Consider the following 7,586-nt stretch of genomic DNA (forward strand, 5'->3'; position numbering starts at 1 on the left):
TTAATATTTTTTTGCGAAGTCCTTTAGTTCTTTTGATAATTGTTCAGCGGTAAAGCTTATATACTTAACTTTTTTTTTAAATTGTTATTTTTTTTCTATATTAATCAACTTTTGGTAAGGATACAAAGGAAACGTAAAGAAAAATGAAATCCATGTGTGTTACATGAAAGCATTTCTGCCAGCCCTGAATATGTTTTCCGCCAAAGGACCTGCTGAAAATGAAAACTTACTTACGTTTTTGCCCCTTAGACTTTATCCGGTGTTTTGTTGATTTATTCATAATTTCTGGATATATTGAAGCCATCTGTGTTTTGCGTTTTAAGCAATACTGCAGACTCGACTCACTGCGACTGTCACGTTATAATGAGGAAATTCGATTTCATTGTCACGCATTTCCAGCTGCACTGCGTTCGGGTCGCTTTCCCCAAACGCAATCGCAAAAGTGTGCGTCAAACGTGTCTGGGAATCCATTCTGGAGCACATCACTTAAAGTAAAACCGAGCCCGGCGCACGGCTGAATTTATTAATATATGCGCAGCGCGTTTCCCGTGGCCATTGGAGCGAAATGCCGTGCTGATGGTTTCTGGACATGGACTTGAACCACGAGCAGAGTGTATAATTATGGATGTGTGTGTGTGCGAATTTGTGGCAGCCAAAGAATGAATTCCTTTGCACAGAGCACAGTGTGCAACCGTCGCAATGACGCAAAATATTTTGATAAATATTGATATTTATCTATTAAATAATAAAGGTATGCTTTCAAAGCATTATACTAAAAAAATCAAGAAAGCTAATCAAGCTTCTTTATAAGAAAGTTCGAAAATCGAACAAAACTCTCTGACTTCGGGTAAAAATTACACTTTCAGTGCAGCACAACACAACATCCGCAAAAAGTCTCTTCTTCTGCCACCACATCTTCCACAAAAGAAGGCATCAACAGCAGCAGCCGCAGCGCAAATGCATATGCAAATTCGATTTTTTAGCAAAAGCCGCACATTCTCGTATTTGCATGCCTCCCAGACGCCAGGAGGAAGATAGGACCTTCGACCTCTGCTCCTGGATTTCCGGACTCCTCTTCAGACTTCGGCAGTAAACAGCTTCTTTATCTAACCCGTTTTTCGTTCGCTCAGTCGCTGGTTGTGGTGCAATTTTCGGTCTTAAGTAGAGCGGAAAATTAAAAACAAATTTGCCACAAATTTCATGTTATCACTTTACTCTCTGGTCCTTACCTTGTGCTTTTCACCTGTAAATTGCATTTTTCATGTTGTCTTTTAAAACTATTGTTGGTGGTACACATAAATATCAGAAGAATTACCAAATCGTACAAATGTTGTTAGGTAACTAATCTTAAATAAATGAATATCTAACGATGCTCAGAAAACAAAAATTTCTTTTTTCTTTATATGAATTCATTTTTGAAGAATTTAAAAGTAATGGTATTGAACTTCTTTCTCAAGCAGATGGCTCGATTCCCATCATTTCTATTGATTTCTGTATCTATTGATATCTAAGACGACTTAAAGTAAAACTTCCGAACATTTTCAGCCAGCTGGCTCAAAGACATTCCAAAAATTTCGTGTCTGAGGCACGTTACCTTTAAATAGAAACGACTCTCTAACATGCTCCCCTCATTGCGCATTCATACAAGGACATTTAAAGCAATTACGCCCCCGAGTATTATTCAACTGCAACTTGCTGACAACGGCTAAGGCCAACACAAAAAACAACAAAAATGTCTGCAACTCCGGTTTCCTCCGCTCGAGTTTCGTTTCCAGGACCCCGAGTCCTGAGTCAGCAAATCGAAAGTCGAGCAGGCCGCAGAGGCACCAAAGCAGAAATAACTCGGCAGGGCATAGGATATAGAAGGGCTGCTCGGAGAGACAATAACATTTAAATGATTTTAATGGCAGCTGTTCGATTTTATTGACTTACGCCCGTCGAGGACGATTCGTCCTTCGTCCTCTGTCCACCCATTCCCATTGTGTGCGAATGTTATTTGCTAACCGAGAGTAATCAGTGGCTTGGGCTCGAGGTGGTCTCATAATCATAAAAATTATGGTTACTAGCGACCAAAATCTATGTCACTGGGTTTTTTGTGTTTCCCCCACTTTTGCCGCGAACATTCTTGCAGAATCGCCGTCGGCAATCGAAATGCGCAGCCAAGCGAAAGTTGCTCGAGTGGAAATGCAATGAAAATATCTGGAAGTCAGGCGAAATGCTTGCGGCGCACCAAGATAATCAAGATTTTGCTGCAGCACCATGTTGTCTTTGTATACTTTTTTTTCGACTCAAATATTTACCCCTATATGTGCCGTGTTATGGCAATTTGGTCAGCCTTTGCCGGCGAAAGCCCTTTTTTAATCGATATAAAAAGCAGGCAGAGATGCTACAAACAGATATTAAATCTGAACTATAAGCTACACGGCACTTTTTACCGATTTCATGAGGACGAAAAACTCACAATTCCATCTGTCAAAGAGTATTTGTTGTACCCCTTTATAGCCCCCAAAATAAATATTGTTTAAATTATGAGCACACTGAGCACTTTCAAAAACATCCAGGTTTTTTCGTGCTGGTATACATATGACAACCCTGCGAGTTCGATTTAAATAAAAAAAAATATTTCATATACATAAATGAAATTTTTTCACTGAGAGCTCTGTATCACTGAATTCGAATAGCTTGGTAAAAGAGTTGAAAAAAAAATGATTCGACACACAAATCCAAATGCCAATGGTTATCATTACGATGTGTGAAGTAAAGACAGTGAATTGAAATACACATTTTATTACGATAGGTAAATGTACTGTAAGAGGGAGTCAAAAGCTTAAGTAGATTATAAAAACGTAATGCCAAATATGGAATATCTACTGTATAAAATATGATGTGTGTTGATTATAAAAACAGATTCTATCGAGGCTCAAAAAAACTGTACGAATTCGACCCTCGCTGAATAACGCTCATTAACCACTTTTAAGAGATTATATTATAGATTATTATATCTTAATAAAATCAAAAAACTGTATGCCATCTATTGAGTTTGCACCATTAATTTCTATTTAAATTTGCAGTTAAGATATAAGTTTAATAATTAAATATATATTACTCTCAACAACAAGCTTGAATTTTTTGAGATTCTTTGGAATACTTCAAAATAATTTATCTTAAGTACCAAAGGCAATATAATTGCTCTAAATTGTCAATTAATTTGTATAAAATTATCTATTAATTTATAATTTGTAACCAACTGAGAAATAACCTTTTGGGCAACACCATTTTCGAATGTAGTAAACTGTTCTGTTATCAATGAAAGTCCCTTGGCAATTGGCAGCCCTCATAATTAATCCTTGCTTCCAGGCACTGCACCCCATTTTCTGGCTCTGTCATTCAGCTGGTTGCATAAGGGGCTCATCGTAATTTCACAGTCAATTTAAAATTAATACGCGCCTGTCAGCCAGCAGCCTGCCAGCCGCCTTGTAAGATCCCCGACAAACGTCTTTGCAAATGCAAATTGCATTTTGTCATAATCCCAAATGCAGCTGTGGGAAAGGCAGTGGGCGGGGTAGCATGGATGGCAGGATTCTGGGCGAGAAGCTTTGGCAGGATAACAGGCGGAGTGGCAGGCTGACTGCAGGGGTCTCTGGGCTCACATAGGTGCAAACAACCTTCAGCCGGGATAACTGTCTTGGCGCAGGATCCGAAGGATCCTCGTATGGGCGTGTTTGCCCTGTGTCTCTGTGCAATGTAGTGTGCAAAACCTCAGCTGCGTGTCAAAAGCAGCCTGGGTAAAAAGGATGTGGGGAATGACTTTGTTTGCAGTTGAGTTTAATTAAAAACGGATCTAACATTGAGGCTCAGGCTGGGCTCAGACCTCACATTGCATCCTTGTTTGCAAGTTTAATTGAAGCGCAGCGCTGGCTCGAAAACTTGACATCTCTACAAATTTTCGGCACATACGAGTAGGAGAAGTTGGCTCATATTTCGGGCGAAACGTAAATTAATTTCGTTCAACTTTTAGGGCCCCCATAATTAATTGAGGGAAACAGCGGCGCCACGGAAAACGTGCAGTCGAATCGCACAATAAAAATGCAATTCCCATTTACGGAATCTTTTGTAAATACTGATGAAAAGATTCATTTAAATATGGCTATGGGATTGCCTTCGCAATTGCAATCGCATTCGCTCGGCATTTGTTTTCTATTAAACTTATTTACAAATTGCTCGTGAGCACCTGGAAAACGTGTGAAAATAAATTAAAATCCGCACATTTGTTTGCCGTTGAGTGCAAATTGGGTGATCAGAAGGCGGTAAATAAGTCAATACTGTGAAATGTGTGCTTTTGCCACATTTGCTGATTGACTCACCAGAGGTGATTGCAAATAATATTTTTATATTTTGCACCCATTAATAATTAAGAGTGTTGTGTAAGTAGATTTTGCTATGTTTGCTGTTTATTCGATGTGGTTGCTTTTCGGCAGCAGAAAGTCACCTAACAAATGTTTCAATTCGAATGCTTAACGACTTCAAAATCATGTAAGTATACACTAAATGTATGTATACTAAATGTATTTCATTGGTAAATGTTTTGAAACAACCATTTGCATTTCAATCTACTGGGATGTTACCCTGATTTAGGACAAACATACAACTGCCTGCCTAAAATTCTCCTTCGCAGCACTCACATCAAGATGTGTCCCCTTGGCATTTTGGCATTGGCCAAAATCAAACACATTTAACAAGTCATTTAAATCGCACCCTGCCGCCCACTTGGCCATCAATCCCCATTGGGATAGAGTCCCCAAGAGGATCACCCAGTTGCCAGGCCAAAATGGATAGCAGGACTTTAAATGCAGTTGCAGCTGCAGCTGCAGCTGGCAAGCAAACACTTTGGCAATTTGACTTTTGGTCAGTAGTGTCAACAGCATCACCCACACACACACACACACACATTAACAGTGATTGAGGGGGCGTGGTGGGAAGGACATCGCCCCAATCCTGGGTACATTCATTAATTTTCGCCACAAATTTTTGCAATTAAAGTTTACTGTTTGTTTATCTGTTTCGACTGGCATACTCTGGCATGAAAATCAAGCGCCATGAACACGAAGTCAATAAAACTTTTGGCGCTACTTAATGCGAATTTATAGTGTAAACATAAACACACATAGACGTCGAGTCCTGGAAAGGACATGGACTGCTGCCATTGGCGCTGCTCTTGCTGCTCCTGCTGCTGTTGACAAAAACGACAAAATTGTGTTACCAACAATTGCATAACAATCATTTCAAGTTTTCCTGCAAAATGGTACAAAAAAAGTTTTTATTGTTATTATGAAAACTACAACAGCAGCAGCTTTTGCTTTTGCTTTCGCTTTGACTTTGTGTGGGCGGCCAGGACATTCGGGACTGCGGTAAGGATACATACATACATATATATATATATATATATATATATATATATATATATATATATATATATATATATATATGCGCTATGTACATTTATGTATGTATATCTGTGTATATAAATGGCCGCACATCCATTCGCCAGCGCTCATTTTGGCACCCTCAAAAGTGGAAAACCGACAACGGACAACCAGCAACATTCGCATAACTATGCAAAATTGTTGTCATTGTCTTTCGCTTTGTTTTGTTTAGCTTTTGATTTTGCCCAGTGTTGTGTTGCTTTTGTGTGAGTGTGTGTGCGTGTGGGTATGACTTTGCTTGGAGGTCGACAGTTTTGGGATCCGCGGCTTCGGGGGAGTGCGTCAATTGCGGTCCGTTTTGCGGTTTCCGTTTGTTACTTGCAATTCCGTTCGCTTTTTTGGCCATCGCCGTTTTCCAAAGCGGATGCGGAAGTGGATTGCGGATCCGGATGAGGATGTCTGCCATTCAGCGCGACAATTTTGCCAGCGGCTCCTTGCAACTTGTACAACCCCCGGCCACCAACGCGATCTCCATCTGCTGATGATTTTTTAATTGCACTTGCCGCGAGTCCTTCTTTCGCATGTTATGGCACGCTTCATTAACGGGGTACTCATCATTAAACGGCAATTGACAGCGAACACTGGCCAACCAAGAATAGCCTGTTTTTGAGTAGATTAGTGGTGTCAACATCATAATCAGTGGAGTTGTTGTCCTGGCCCTAAATGGTATCCCAAGTCCGAATTAATTTACCAAATTTTATTATATTATCTGGTAATACCTAAAAGTTGTGCTAGAACATCCCAGTTCGTTGTGTTTTCTGATCTATTAGCTTGGAGTACTGAGTACCTCGGAATTGCAGCCTCTCTTGTACCCTTTAATTTCTGTGGAATTGGCATTGCAAGCCCTCTGTGTGCGGCACTGCAAATTATCAACGCAGTTTACGTGCTATTTAGCACGTGTCCATATGGCCTGCGGCCGCTTTTGCTTTGCGATGGCGATTGCTTCTGCTTTGGCGATGCTGCGGCTGTCGATATCCATAATGATAATGAAGATGCGGCTGATGAGGTTGATGGGGTGCTGGGAGCGATGATTGCGATATTCTGGCCTGGCCAAAGGGGCCATAACAGTTCGCTGCACTTTGTGGCCAATCGAAATTGCGTATTTTGGACGTTCTCGGCTTAATTATGCGCTCGGCCCCTGAATATGCAATGCCAAGTTTTTGCATTGTCAGATCGGACCAGCTGACTTTGAATCGATGGTGGCGGCGGGGGCAGTGGCATTCGGGTTGGCGGAGGTGTGCCTGTGCGTATTGGGGCTTTGATAGACGCAGGGTCGATTGGCGGAGGGTCGGAGGTCATATGGTCGGGAGTCGAGTCATTGGCATTATGGCAGCAGCTGCCGTTGATTGCGAGTGCAAATTATGCATGCGCCTCAAGCTGACCGCTTGCGAGATTACACACAGAAAATAAATGGCATTGGAATTTAAACATTAATGCTAAAATTATGAATTTATATTTTATTTATTTATTTGCGTTTCACACCTTTAATAATATATTTTGAAAACAAACAATTAAAACTAGATATAAAATCAAGAATTGAATTCTAGTCAACTTTCTACGCACATATCTTAATCAGTAATATTTACTACGCATGCCAACCATTTTAATATGTATTTTTTCCAGTGTATAAGCAAAGTCCGTCAGTTATTGGCATGGCTGATTGGCCAACTGGTCGGCTGCGTATTGCCGGCTGTTGCCAGCGTCATAGTCGTGGCTGTTTAGCGTAATTGAATTACCAATTTTCCGTTCACGGACTTCAATTTATGGTTATTAATGCGGGGCTAAGAAAGCATGGCCCCTCCGCAAGTCGTTGACTTCTTGCGCTCCGGCTCCGTAAGGAAACTTGTCTGGCTGCTGTAAGGAAAAGTTAAAGAATTTGTATTTCCTGTGGGGTTGGGGGAGGTGAGTTATGGCTAGAGCTGAAAATATGTGCAAAAACTTGGGAAAACTCGACTGCAAGCCAGGCGGGGGCAAAACCGAATGCGAATGCAATCCAAACTTCAAATAACAACAGGAAAATGCTCGGCGAAAGCAAAACTCGGCACAAAGAGGGAGCTTCGGCGAATAAAGAGCAAAAAGCAGCCGCAAAAATATTTATAGAAA

Source organism: Drosophila sechellia, chromosome 2L (genome assembly GCF_004382195.2).
Source record: "Drosophila sechellia strain sech25 chromosome 2L, ASM438219v1, whole genome shotgun sequence".
In the NCBI taxonomy this organism is placed as follows: domain Eukaryota; kingdom Metazoa; phylum Arthropoda; class Insecta; order Diptera; family Drosophilidae; genus Drosophila; species Drosophila sechellia.